The sequence below is a fragment of the Atheta coriaria genome, unplaced genomic scaffold, assembly GCF_025399875.1.
Source record: "Atheta coriaria isolate IRGN ID8LTWV9N9 unplaced genomic scaffold, Caltech_Dcor_3.1 hic_scaffold_7_pilon, whole genome shotgun sequence".
Lineage (NCBI taxonomy): Eukaryota > Metazoa > Arthropoda > Insecta > Coleoptera > Staphylinidae > Dalotia > Dalotia coriaria.
In genome coordinates, this window is record NW_027045449.1 from 7217010 (window position 1) to 7231236 (window position 14227).

Below are 14227 nucleotides of genomic sequence, written 5' to 3' on the forward strand. Positions count from 1 at the left end.
TTTTTTTGCGTATGCGCTGGTGATATCAAGTAGTCCTGCATCCCAAATTTGTGCTCTCGTTTTTCCGCTTCAAGTGGTTTAATGTACTGGAAATATGAATTGTGTTCAACCTATTGACTAGTATTACGTTGGTGCGCTATGCACGATATTGCTGATAGCATTTAAAGCATTCTATTGTTCCGGCGCTCATTGGTATGCACTGTGAACGTGTACTTAACAACTAATTCCTCGCCGTTGTTATCTATCATCGACGGGCTGAAATCAAAATCTCTGCATTTCAACATTTTACTGCTTCCGACTACAAATTTGGCTGTTAATACCAATCTACAACAATTTTCACTACACTTGAGTTCAGTTTTCAAACTCTAAAGTCAAGCTGCCAGCTGGAATTATGCATAAAATCATGAATTTATTTCAAATAGGTACTCGTAAACCTGAAGCGCGTTGTGTTTTTGTGAAATATTTTTTAGCAAGATTGAGAAAATAGTCTGCTTTCAATTTGTGAATAATTTATGCCCAGCACAAAGGCACACACAACAAAACAAATTTAAAACCCTGCTCGGGGCGAAGAAAGCACCAAATACAGTGTTTAACCACCATGAATCAGACCATATGGAAGCAGGTGCTTATTAGCACAAAAACCACCAACTTGCCTACATATACACCTCGCGGGTCGTGCGTAAACCACTCATCCGTTATCCTCCCCTGCACCAGGGCACCGTACACGAACTGTCTTCTTCGTCCGCGCATTTTATTTATGCTGGTGAATACCTTTACTGCATCATTACGCTCAGCAGCGCATTACATATGCGTGAACGATTATCTCTGTTTTCTTTCCGTTGTTGTGGTTAGTCTTGTGAGCGATGTATGTGTGGGTGCCTAAAAAATTATAACGTCGGCGGGAGGGACACCTCCGGGGGGTGCGGGACTTTCGCTCCCGCGCGGTCTTCGGATTAATGCCGCATCTATCAAATGTTTTATCAGTGCAGCGGCATCGCGTTTCGCCTCAGGTCACTTGAAGTTTACTCGACCATGACGTGGACTGCATGCCGATGTTTTTTATACGCCGTTCTAGTGTTTGTCTGATAATAGCAGTGTTTAAAATTATTACAGATTTCCAGACATTCTTCAAATACCACCGGCATTATTCAAATTAGTTACTGCCAGGTTATTAATAAAATAATTTATGATAATTTTTAGTCGAAGTTGAATTATCTTATGTTTATAATAAATAGTAATATTGAGATAATACTGTCGTGGAGGAACATTGTGAGTACTTTATTTGGGCGAAAATAAGTTTTATATTTGATGAGCACGAACATGAGAAGCTCGTTTAGGTTCCGTTGAAATAAAAGTTCGGAAACTAAATAATTCAGCGCGGAATAATTCATTTTATTATTCCGTGCAAAATAAATCGACGTTGGTGCCTGACGTCCATATAAGCAAGACATGCATAAGTGATGAATACGTCTCGATTGGGCGAATTCATCATTTATTTCTCATAAATTTGCCCCCCCGTTTTCTGGACTCGACGCTCCCATTGTCCATTACGGAGTTTACCGTGGCCCTGATGGATTCTGGAATATGTTAAAGTAGAATAGAAGTTAAACAGGAGCGCGCAGCAGCAGGCCGCAGAGAATAGAATTGGATGGAATACCATTTAGTCAATGCGGCGCACGGCGGTGGTGGTCAGTCGGGGGCACCAATATGAAGTTGTATCGTGCGCGTCCGAGCGCGATCAGAAATTAATGAAGGTGGCCGGTGCGGCCGATGTAAGCGCCGCACGCACGTGGAGCACATCCTCTCGGCGCGGCCGATACCTGGACTATAACGTTCGAACGTCCAATCAAACACAACTGATTTGTCACCTGCGGAGAGACGGCGGCGCCGATGCCCAACCTCCGGCCGCGCGCTTCTTGCCGTTTCGCGATTCCTACTGGCACGCATTTCGCGCAACCGCGAACAGGCCGCGGCCCGCCTCTGAGCGGCTCTGCCGCGGCGCGGCAGCGGACACGCTCGCAAGCAGCGCTACGAACCACTCGACTAGCTGTGGCGGCGAGGAGCGCGCACTCAACGCACCCACTTCGTCGAGAGAGCTCGTGCCTGCCGCAACGTCGCTCGCAACTCCGCAGGAGGCGCAGCGCAGGGTCGCGTTCACCACCCGACCCGACGGCAGGACAGTTCCGCGCCAGAGAACCAGGTGCATGCCGCAATCGAGCAGATATACCGAACACTAACTTGCTCTCGCTCACGCACGTGTACAACGCCAATACGAAGCCGTGCGATGCCGGCCGATGTTTGATTGTGCCCGCTGAACGCCAGATCGACTCACCGGCTGTGCCCGTGTGTGCACGAGAACGCGGGCCAGACGCGCGCGGCTCGCGAGCGCGACCGAAATTCACTCAGTCGACTCGAGGCTGGCGTGTCGCTACGACGTCGTTTCGCCGCTCCGCACCACGCGTTCGCTGAATTTTTATTTGCATAATTACGCGACCATAGTTGTTACGTACACCACTGTGACCGATTCGTTGTGCATATTACATTAATTGAAGGTTGGATAGGTTTGTAAATAGTAGATACAAGTGCGCGCGTGAAAAAGCACCGCAGTCGTAAAGTGAAATTGTTATATTTTTTTTGTTTCGTGACCAAGTGCGCGTTTCCAATCCGTTCGAGGATCTAATTTGATTAATAGTTTGGGGACAATCTTCAGAAAACGAATCACAACACAACCAGTGACCACGTTGTATCATCCGCTATCAAAACGTAAGTGTGCGTATTATATTTGTACGTAGAGTAAAATAGAAATCATCCACTTGTTTTTATCGCGCCACGAAGGTTTGTTTACAAACGCCGCAATGTTTACTTCCTTTTTTGCGTTGTCTCTTTATCGGCGTATTAGCCGCTCGCCGCGCGCTTCCCCTTTCATTATCACAAGTTATTAATATTAAGCAAGTACGTCAAGTATGGAACTCTATGGTGCTGAACGCCTGACGTTTTTCTGTCTTATCAATGTTTCGTTAGCATGTTAGCAATACGAGCGCGCTTTAATCAGCAACGCCACAAAACGTGCTCGTTTGCATACGTTAATCGCCTCGATAGTGCTTTATCATTCGCTAGCCAAGTACGAAAACCTTTTTCCTCACGTGGCGACGAGGGTGAAAAAAAACGAAATCTATTTCCACGAGGTGCGAAAAGAAGAATAGATCCTTAATAGATTTCCGTGTGGCGCTGCCGTTGCAACCATTAAAGTTGGCGTATACAATATTTGGACATAAATTTTGATTTCTTTTTTTAATTTCTTTCTACTAGCTTTGTGTGTGTGTTGCGCGCACGCACTGTGTTTTGCTGGTCGGCCCCGACGATGCAGATTGAATTGGAGGGTTTACGTCGTTGTAAATTGCAAAGGTCGTGCTGTTGTTACCGATTTCGCTTTGCTGTCGCCAGGGCACAAGGCAACACAAACTCCTCGAGTCGCGTCTGTGTGCGTTTTTAATAGTTGGGTCGTCGCGGTTTCTCTCCACGGTGCCGCGCGCGACTTCTCCTAGTCGTTCGTCGGGTTCAATCGCTTCGTACGGTCTCTCGTCGGGGCGCGGGGAGCAGCTCTCCACACCGCGAGTTCGAAAAACTTTTCAACCTGTGGATCAGCGGCGCGATGCGCTTCTTGAATGGAATGTGGTACTGAATGCTGAAATTTCATATAAAACCTCAGTACTAGCCTTAATTCATCGCGTTTATATTCACCCGTACTGTACGCGTACAATATTCACTAATTAAACTATTATTAAACTCGTTATTTACAATGCATCTTATCCCACTCGCTGCCACTTTGTGTTCGGTTTTGTGTGGTTGCGAAGACGCATGCATTCGGCATCCTTCCGCCGTTGTCGACGTCTTCGTGACGTCACCTTCCATTAATAATCTCCTGACATCGAGAGACACCCATGCATGCAAAGCGCGCGCGCGTACGCTGCCAGGCAAGCGAAACGCGTCTCGACATTTCTGGCCGCTTCGTTCCCTTTTAATATATTAACGTCTCGTGTTTATATTTCTGTCCTCCCAATTTATTATTTCATTTACGGCAGCTCGGGAATGCAACCGGGCACTATTTTTCGCTCGCGCATCCTACTTACCGAGGAATAACCCGCTTTGGAATTTTCGCGTGTCTTGTGCGTGCGAGATCTACATGTGACTAAGACATAAATTGCATAATAAAACTTTTATTTCTATTAATAAATTTGATTATGTTTACAAGATGCGGCGCGACTGGCGGGCGTGCGGGTGGCAGTGCAGTGGTGTTGAGCAAAAACCAGCGAAATAGCATGTGCGCTGCGGAAAGATTTGTCTTGTGCGATGCGCTTTTTACACAAACGCATTAAACTGCAAACTAATAGCCGGGATAATCCAAGCGCGTATGCTGTTCTTTTGACGTCGATATTCCGCGAGTGCAAATTGGCATTAAACATTGTTTACAGCCCGATTAGATTCCATCGTAATTTGCGAAGAACCTCGATAACACTCTGTATTTCACTGTAAATTCGTTTTGGCGCGTTCTGCAAAGGTAGAGCGGCGGCCGGTGTTATTGTGGCAGTACTCGTAAAAGTTGCGCGCGCTCATTTTTATTCAAAAAAGATGTAAATTCGAGCCACGAAATTTACAATTCCGAGAAGAGTTAAAAGATACAGATCTCGCCGCCATATATAATATGTATAAAACTCGACTGTGTGTGCACCAGCAGAAGTGAAGAAGAAGGGTCCTTCTTTGCGTTTTCTTTTCGTTTCGTGTTTTTTTATTTTGCTTCTTTGCATGCATCTTTGCGCATTTTAGCGGCGCTTTCCTTTGAACAAATCATCTCGGAAACACGATCGAGCACCTACCCGATCATGAATAATACTCGATTTGAACATAAGCACGCACCGAAATTAAAATTATATCATTCAAATATTTTCATCCCCTAGAATTCCATGACAGGTAAAATAACGTAGAGGGAAACCTTGATCTTCTTTGTTTGGTCGCGGTCATTGGTCAAGACGACGTTTTATCTGCCTCCGCATCTTTTATATCTTTTTGAATCTCTCGAATAACTTGTCTCCTTCGTTTTGATACCTCTGAGTCCGTCTCTCGTGCGTGGCGTGCCTTCTCCTCACTCCCTTCGTCTGGGCCGCTAGTCAGATGAAGGATAATGTTTTCGGACGAGAGCCTAGGAGTGGAACCACTCGTGTGACCCGAAGAATTTTATTGCGTGCCTTACGCTTCTCACGATCGCTCGTCGAGTAGCATCATCAGCGGCTTGGAGGAGCTTGAGGAATGAAGAAACATCGAGTGTGGTAAACGACACGTCGTACACGCGCTCTTGAATTCGTCGTTTCATTGTGCTACAGCTACGTAGTCACTCCTAAACTTTTATAAACGCGTTTGCTTAATTGCTGGTCATCACAAGAGGTGGCGAGGTGACGAGATTTATTTTGCGTTTGTTTTGTTTTCTTTTTCTTTTTTGCTTCCTTCTTGGGTGGGCTGCGTGGAAATTTTCAAGTTGACACAGGTCAGTTAATGATCAACAAACATTTCATTAGTGAAAAAATAAAGTCGCCTATTAGAGAGATCGCATTTGCTAATATTAGCTCACGAATTGAAAGAGAGGGTTGTGCTGGCGGTACGTTCGGAAGGGTGGCGGTGGCGAGCGTCGCGTCGAGCTGTGGAAGTTGAGTGTGCTGGCGAGCAACCGACGGCGGCAGCGGCGGCGGCTTTAATCAATTGTGTGTACAGCCACACCAAGATTCGAATCGGAGGGTGAACGCGACCGGGGATTGTGTGCGCCCGCCGTTTCGTTCGCTTCGATGCGATGCTCTAATCCACTCAATTTGCAACATGATCCGCTGATTTTATCTTATCGGCGTTTATTATGATGCTCACTACGCAACGCGGATGAGTGCGCGCTGAGACTGCTTTGCCTACGCTCGCATGGGCAGTATGTGAATAGTCTAATACTCTAATAAATACATTTAAATAACCACCAAAGGCGTTATGGTTTGAAACACGGATTGTGTGGGCTGAGTGGCAGCACATTCTTGAAATTAGCCATGTTTTTTTTTCAACGATCTATTTTAGACGCTCTGGCTGGTAATTAAATCGATTTTTTAATTACACATTGCGCCCGCTAAGCCATTCAGCGGGCTCGCGCGATGTAAGAAGGTTTTCAGGTCAAATTAACATATAATTAATACGATACAATGCCAAAAGTTAATTATTTTCGTGCCGTGGTACTTGTTTATTTTACCGTTAAAATGTTATTATTATCAATAATTTATTCATTTATTACCAGGCGTAATTACGTATACTTTAGTGAAAGATAGCCAAATCAAAATATGCTAAATTATTATCAGGGAGCACCGGGTGTTCGATTTTCACTTTTATTTTCTATAAATAAATAATAAATAATACATAAAGTATGGTTGACATTTGCTACGTGAGTCAAGTCTCCGGATTCGAAGGTGAATCGTGCCTGGGCGTGGAAAGCCCGCGAGCGATTTAATAAAACTCATCCAAATTTAATCTATTTTGATGACTGTCATTGTCTGGTGCGGAATTAGGACTTTAATTAACAACTATATGGCGAAGAATTCCGCGCAAATATTCCACGGTTTTGTCAATGCTCGCGCTCGTGCTCCCTTTTCCTCACCTCTATCTGCCTGCCTGGCGGCGGTAGGCGGCGTGTGTGCGTTTCTCCTCGTCGCGTTGCTGACGCTCCGCTTTCGCGGGCTGTCGTTTTCCCATTCGGCAGAGCGCTCGGTTTTCCTAGCGCAGTGCGTGTACACACGTATACACACGTAATTTCCCGCTTTTCCGGTTTTACGCTCTCTCGGCGTGTTATCTTCAGTCGGCACACATGAGACCGCGCACTAAATACGCATTTAATTAATATCGACTTGACATTCAATTAAAAGCTTTTCACGACCACTATGGCGCTGATTGCTCTTTCGCTTGTTTGCCACCCTCTCACTCCAGATTCGTTTTTGTAATTCTTTTGTTTTTCAAAGTCAGAACTAAATTTGTTTATTTTGTTACGTAGAGTATGAGAAGAAACCTACCTGTTTCTTCTGCGGATCATAAATTCGGTTACTTAATGCCGGTTTTATCTAAGCAATTTATTTATTTAACAATGTTTTATCTCCACATATTGGTACTTCTAGCTTTTCCTTCGTGTGTTACTCGCTCGCGCGTTGACGAGAAGGTGGGCACGCGGGTTCCGTTTTTTCTTGAGTTTGTGCGCTGTCGTCGACATACGCGCACCGCCCGTGTGTTCAAAGTCGTATTAGCTCACGGATGTGTCTCTTCGACGCGCGTGGACCTCTGCTGATACTCAATACTCGATGTAATTGCCCCATGAATATGTATGGAACATTATCTTATATTCAATTATTTTAGCCTTGCCTCTCTTCTCGCGGGCGTCTCGCTTCGTTTCGCGACAAAGCGCGCCCGACGCTTGTGCGCTCGCTGCCTGCTGGCGGATCTAAACGTTTCGGTTGTTAGCTCTCTCGGCCAAGACCCCGAGCGCAACACGCCGCGAACTTGGGGCAACCTTGTTTGTCTTTAGTTTCAAATTTTAAGCGTCGCGGAATTGCTCTTCCTGCCAGGTGCGAGCACCGGCTTCATCTCCCCTCTTTTCAATTAAGCATCTTTTCAAATTACGATAAACAAGTGCTCCTAATCTATAGATTAAGTACCATCCAACCCTTCTAAAACTATGTGCTCTCTTGTGTTCAATCAACGAGGTAGGTAAATAGATATTTTAAGTTGAAGTGTTACACTCTTTATTTATTCTTCCACGGCCGCGAAAAGTGTCCAAAAAAATTGAACAATCGAGAAAGTGTAATCCAGATCATAAAAAAAAGAGCTTAACGTGTGCAAAAAAAATTGTGCCGTGTGGAAAGTAAAAGTTGCAGACAAGGATGACGGCGGTTGGGGCCGGCGCGATGCTCTTCTCGTTTCCTTCGTTGTGCGCTTGCACGAGTTTGTAGTCGGCGTTCGGTACCGCTGGCTGCTTTCGCGTGCAAAAAAACTTTTCATTATGCAAATGTGTTTAAAGCGCGCCTCTAATCGACGTTCTGACACGTCGTTTCGAGGTATTCACGAGCAATTATAATCGTAAATATTAATATTATCTGTATTGCATATTTTCGAGCTATACATCTTTGTACCGAGAAAGTTTTGTTTAATCACGCGACGATTTTCAGAGTGCTTTACAAACGAATATTTTATGAGTGTGGGAGGGTACAGGCGAATTGATTTTTCCAGTTTATGCATCTGTCTATATTTGAAGTCGTAAAACGTTTTCGCAGTTTTCTTTAAATTTATACTCGTCCATTCCATACTCCTGCTTGGAGCAATAGATATTGCTTCATCCGCATCTCCACCCCCGCCACTTCAATTATTTGTAGCTGCAATTTATCGCGCGTTGCTCTCTCTTTCTCTGGCTCGTGGCGGTGGCAATCGTTTCGCCATAAACGCCGTTCGCCGCTCGCCTACTGCTGTATGATGCATTTTGGCTCGACCCGGCTAAAACAATACCCGATTTAATAAACTAATGCAAAACCCTAGTGGTGTAGTGTGGTCGTGTGGTGGATGGAGATGAAATGAAACGCGAATGGTGTATACCCTCCGGACGTGCGATGCGCGTGCTCTTGGCTCGGAGGGGTTTTTCGCTTGTTTGCAAAACCGACGCACTTTTGCGTCCCATAGCGTTTCCCATCCCCATCATCTTACCATACCACGTGATGTTTATAAATCTATATTATATTAACAACACTATTTTGATTAAGAGTTAAATCTTTTAAATTGAAATTTTATAACGGGTGTAATATTGGCCAATGAACGGCGGTGACCGACGTCGGCGGAGGTAATAAAGCTTTTTCTAGAGGGGAAACTCCGAGAGTGCAAAAACCTTAAGGTCCCATTGTTCAATGCTGCCAACCTGTGTATGTTGCAAACATGGTAATTACGCACCACGGCAAATTCCACACGTGCACGCAATTCATCCCCCCAATTTGAGGCTCGAGTATGCTTTTAAAAATTCACAATTAAAATAAACCAAACGCTGGAAAGTATCACACTACACATCCACTTGTTGTGGCGTGAAGCGCTAGACGGCGAACGGCCTCGGCGAAACGAAGCAAACTCTTGCACAAAGTTGTGCGCTAATTAAGCGCGACGAATATTTTTTTAATTAGAAATTTTAATTAAAACCCAACTCTACTCAGCCATTGTAGACAATACAGGAACAACTGCGTTGAGCTTCTGGCTTCTTCTCCGGCAGTTGTGCGTCTCGATGAAAGTTCTTCCGGTTATTAAAAGGCTTCATTTAACTTCTTTGTTTATTTATTTGTATCATTGTTTATTAACTTTTAATTTGCTTCAAAGTAGGTAGAACTTGTCGGGCGGCAGTGCGGTATTTTTTTGCTCCAAGAGTCATTAAAGCTTACCTGAGTAGGTGGTAGGTTTTATCACCCACGTCATGGCGTATATCTTATTTTAATTAATCTATAATGCACGGCTAAAGAAATCGTGTCTGGTTCGATCAATGAATGAGTTACCGATGCGGTAACATAATAATCGGCGATTGGGTTTTTTCATCTGGCTCTCTTGGCATCTGGTTTGACGAATGAAGTCCGATTAAGACGCGCGCGCGAGGATCATTGGTTCTCGTCCGTTTCTTCGAGGAAGCCGTGCTTGTTATGTGCCAGGAGTACGTGCAATAGCGCAAGAAACGCACGGTGGGTAACGGACAAGCTAATTGACATGTACATCAATCATATTAGGTTGAACATAATAATTGATTTACTATGGATGGATGGTTTGTTTGCGGGCTGTTTGCCGGCACAGTTACTATCGCCGCGATTGCTCTCTCTACCAATATATTTAATAATAATCTACTTGGCATAATCGTCCTGCTTTTGATGGTTTAATGCCGGGGACATTACTGTTATCAACTACAACCTTCAATCGGTTGTTCATTCAGTTTCCGCTACGGTGCTAATGAAACTTGACGAAATGACGCAAGTAAAAGAAGTTTGGAAAAACGTGACTAATTTTTAAGTATACTCAATGTGCTGTCAAAGGCGGCCGGCGTAACAAAACCAAGCAACAAGATCAAACATCATTTCTTGGCGGAGCTATACACCTACAAACCTGGTTGCGTTACAGCGGTGGGATAAATAATACGAAACACAAAATGCGAGTAATAAAAATTTTCGTAAAAAGCGTAAACTACGAGGCGAACGTCCTGCCCCAGCCCGACCAACAACGACTAAGGATTCACGGCTCATTTAAAAATTTCAACTCGATCGCATTTAGAATTCATTACGAAACTTCCAACGGGCATCTCGCACGCTTGGCGACAGGAATAAACGTCGAAACTTGGTAGACTCGGGGACATAATTGCCCTTATTATCGTCGCGGAATTTCTTATTTTTGACATTTTCAGAATCTTTAAATGTTCAGCGCACTTCCTGTGACGATGATCTACGATCATTGATTCTGTAGCTCCCAATTATACTTTAATATTGCAGTTCGGAATTTCATTGAGTTGGTTTTCTTTCATACAGCAATTTGTCGGGTTTCGATTCGCATGAAAATGCGCTGCGGATAATAAAAGCGAGACGAAGATTATTCAACAACTAACAACAACACTACTCCGCTGCTATCGTTTTGCTCTGGCTTCAGACGGGAACGAACGTTTTTCCCTCGGTGTTCAGCACGTCGGCGTGCACCGAAACCAGAACGAAACACTGCCGCACTCAGCACCTACCAGATTAATTAATTTTTAATTAAAAATCCACTCAATAATCTCGGGACTTTTCTTTTTCTTGTGCTTCCCTCTATTTCAAGCTCGGTCGCTTTGAGTTTTTATGAACGAATCCCGCAAGATGAAACGATTTAATCAGAATAATGAAGCGCTCTGATTGTGTATATTGTTGAGGTGCTTTTTCTTCTTTTTTTCTTCCTGCGGTTGGGTGTTTTATTGTTGGTCTGATTTTAAGTTTTTAGTCTATTACAATGCAATACACTGGTCGTTTGGATATTTAAAAGTGCAAACAAAAACTAGCTGTGTTCCTTTTTTTGCATTCATGTACACTTTTATAAATAAAACACAAAGCAAAAGGCTGATTTGTTTTTTAATCTTGTAGCGTTTATTACAACGTGAGCTAATGTCCCGAGCTTCGCTAGACTAAACAAACTCGCTTTCATAATGCAGCTTTTGTTTTTTCCAAATCTGTTTTTAAAGCCCTTCATTTATGTAAGTACGGATATTAACGGGCATTACAGTCGGTGATTAAATAAATATAAGCGACTTTCATTCATTGCAATTCAGCATCAAGCTAAACTAAAAGAAAAGCAACTTTAACACATTTTACTTAATTTTATTTTTTCCATACCGAGAGTATTTTAAGCACAATGTGTAGTTTGTAGTACTTACTCTGTAAACGCTGTCGTCTGCCGGCGGCGCGCTGGAGGAAGAAGTTCTTCTGGTCGAAAACTGGTTTTTGTTGTTGTAGGCCGGCCATCGCGGAACACACCGCCTGCGCCGACGTAAGCGTTTAAGTATCAAAGGTATTACAAGTGAATACAGCGAGAGACAGTGTAAGAAGAGCGCAAGAATAAGAAAAGTTCCCTGCGGACGAAGAGAACCCATACACATACACACGTCAATCGAGTCGCGTGTGTGCGATGAGTTTAAGCATCGTGTGGCGGACCTGGGGGGGACTTCAGCGACTTCCACTAATAACACATAAACGGTCACGCACGGTTTAAGCGCGCTCGGCGGATTTTTTCCATCGTCTCCGGTAAGGTCTTAAGCTGTGGCGCAGTTTAAGCACGGATTACAGCCAACCTAACAACAATCATGATGGTGTTGTTTCTCTCGCTTTGCATATTTAAATTTTACAATAAATTTCGCGGATGCATTTGGCGCCTTAATTTATATCCCTGTAGTATTCTTTTTTGTTTATAATTAAATATATAGTTAATTTAAGTTAAGTAAAGTTAAGTAAACACTTACTGTACGCTATACCCTCACAATATCGCCAAAACGATATTTTTACTAAACTAGCGTACTAGCGTACAGTAAGTGTATACTTAACTTTACTTAGCTTATACTCACCCTCTCGTACTACCTACCATTGTATTTCAGTTAATTTAAGTTTATATGGTTTATTCATCGTTCGTATATTCAGTGTAAATTATAGCATTGCACGCCTACGCGCTTACTTGAAATAGAAATAAAAAATCCAAGAGCCTGCGCGAGTTGATGCTCATTTTACTTCTTATTGGTTAAAGTGGTATTATTCTCCTATTCATTCTGAATGGATTTGTGCATGGATCTAGTCTGTTCAGATTGTTATGTTATGAAAAACGTTTGCAGCGGCGCGGCGAAGAAGATTGACGTTGACGTGATAAGTGTGACGAAAGGCGGGCCGCTTTTATTTTATTAAAATAGAACCGCGCGCGACGCACAACAAAGTACACGTTAGTGGGGTCTGTTCAGTACGAATCGTGCACGCTTTCGCATAGATACACTCAGCGTTTGTTGTTAGTGTTGTTGTAATAAAGTTGAGTCGGTTATGTCGGCGCGCGGACCTTTTACCTGCATATAAAGTCGAAGAATAATGGCCGAAGGTGTAACATTCGGCGTCGGTTTATACGCCACCAATTTGAAATAATTACCGCGGTGTTCACGAGGGGGCACACACATACTACACGCGCACGCCACTGTTGCATGCACGCATCCCATTATATTTCTCCTTGCTCTCTCCACCATTCTTCTTGTTCGGCGACGGCGTCGTGTTGTTCTTGTGGGATCTTTACGTAAACGTCGAAACCACCAACGAAGACCCTTCCAGCGCATTAGGAACTTTTTCGGTTGGCTCATTTTATTCAGTGTTTTTATAGGATTTCATTTCCTCTTTAAACTTTTTAATACTTATTGTTTTCAAAGCAAAAAAGTTAAATCACCCAACCAACCTGTTTATAGAGTAATACTATTGAAACCTTAATTTGATTTGTGGTGCCAGTGCCACCGAGTGGCGCATTTAATAACCAAAAAGATTTCTCTCAATATAGGTTAGATAATGGCACGTGCATGTCAATTAAACGATACGCGTACCTAATACGCATTTGTATACCTTCAATTAGCTGGTGTGAGTTGGTGTGGTGTGCGCGGGTATAGCCAAGCACCGCGTAACGCGAGTCGATTTATTTTATGTAAATATTTAATTGAATACGTGATCGCTTAATGATACATTAGTATCGAATTATGTGCGCGCACGCGTGCATCGTGCGGGTACGACTGCATTAATATTTATTCATTATTTATACGATTACTTCGGCACACATGTGCCGTCGACATAAAATTCCCGTTGCTTTCATTTCTTTCCATATCACGTGCGCCTCGTTTCTGCCTTTCAGGATTGTAAACACTAGCCTACGAATTTAAAATATCAAAACAAATAATTATTTTACTATTGGCGTACGTAAATTGCACTTTTGAGGTGTCAATTACAAAAAAATTAAATCTCATTGAATTGTGATTTATCACTTCTTCGAATATTTATATATTGATACATTTATTAATTGCGTGTATTGTGATTATTATTATTCTTGTGCAATGTTGATAAATTTAAATGACGTCATTTGCAAAGCAATCAACACAATATATTAATATTACGCTATTTTACCGCGATAATCGTTGCAGTAATCATAACATTATGAGTGTGTACGATGATAATTTTTTAATTGATAGATAATAACACTTACTTCAAGGTTGGCACATTCGCTTCACTGCCGATGAAAATGCAGTTGGTTTGGTGCTTGTTCCTGATCCTTGTGCCCATCTCTTCGAACGCTCTTCGAATCGTGCTTACTCTTTCCATAATGAACCAACGTCAATATTTAAATAGCGAGTTAAGATGTTTACCTCGACGTATTGTGTCAACAATCACTTGAAATCTCGAAAATATCTTTTTTCCATTGCGTTTATACACGCCTCGCATTATCCCCGCGTTCATCGTCCAATACTTCTTATTTCTACAAATCAAACATTTGTTCGGCAATATTTGCCTGTTCACTTAGTTGTCTCCGTTGACATTTTAACAGTTGGGGATAAAAATCGGAGGAGATAAAGATGACCGCGTGTTTGTTTACAATGATTTTTCACTAAAGCACGCAAAAATTGCGC

General features: G+C 43.0%; 1 protein-coding gene and 1 long non-coding RNA gene across 5 annotated transcripts in view; one reads left to right on the forward strand and one right to left on the reverse strand.

Moving 5' to 3' along the window:
- Positions 1-1257: 1257 nt before the first annotated feature.
- On the reverse strand, positions 1258-2020 carry LOC135795882 (uncharacterized). The gene is made up of 2 exons (XR_010549173.1): positions 1658-2020; positions 1258-1577 (listed from the first exon to the last, which is right to left on the reverse strand). It is a non-coding gene; the product is annotated as an uncharacterized lncRNA (long non-coding RNA).
- Positions 2021-2057: 37 nt separating this feature from the next.
- The window catches only part of LOC135795881 (LIM domain transcription factor LMO4-B), an 89997-nt gene continuing 77827 nt past the window's right edge, over positions 2058-14227 (forward strand). For all 4 annotated transcript variants that reach the window (XM_065307677.1, XM_065307678.1, XM_065307679.1 and 1 more), the window contains exon 1: positions 2058-2763. The gene's annotated coding sequence lies outside the window, so the exon portion shown is untranslated. The remainder of the gene's footprint in view (positions 2764-14227) is intronic.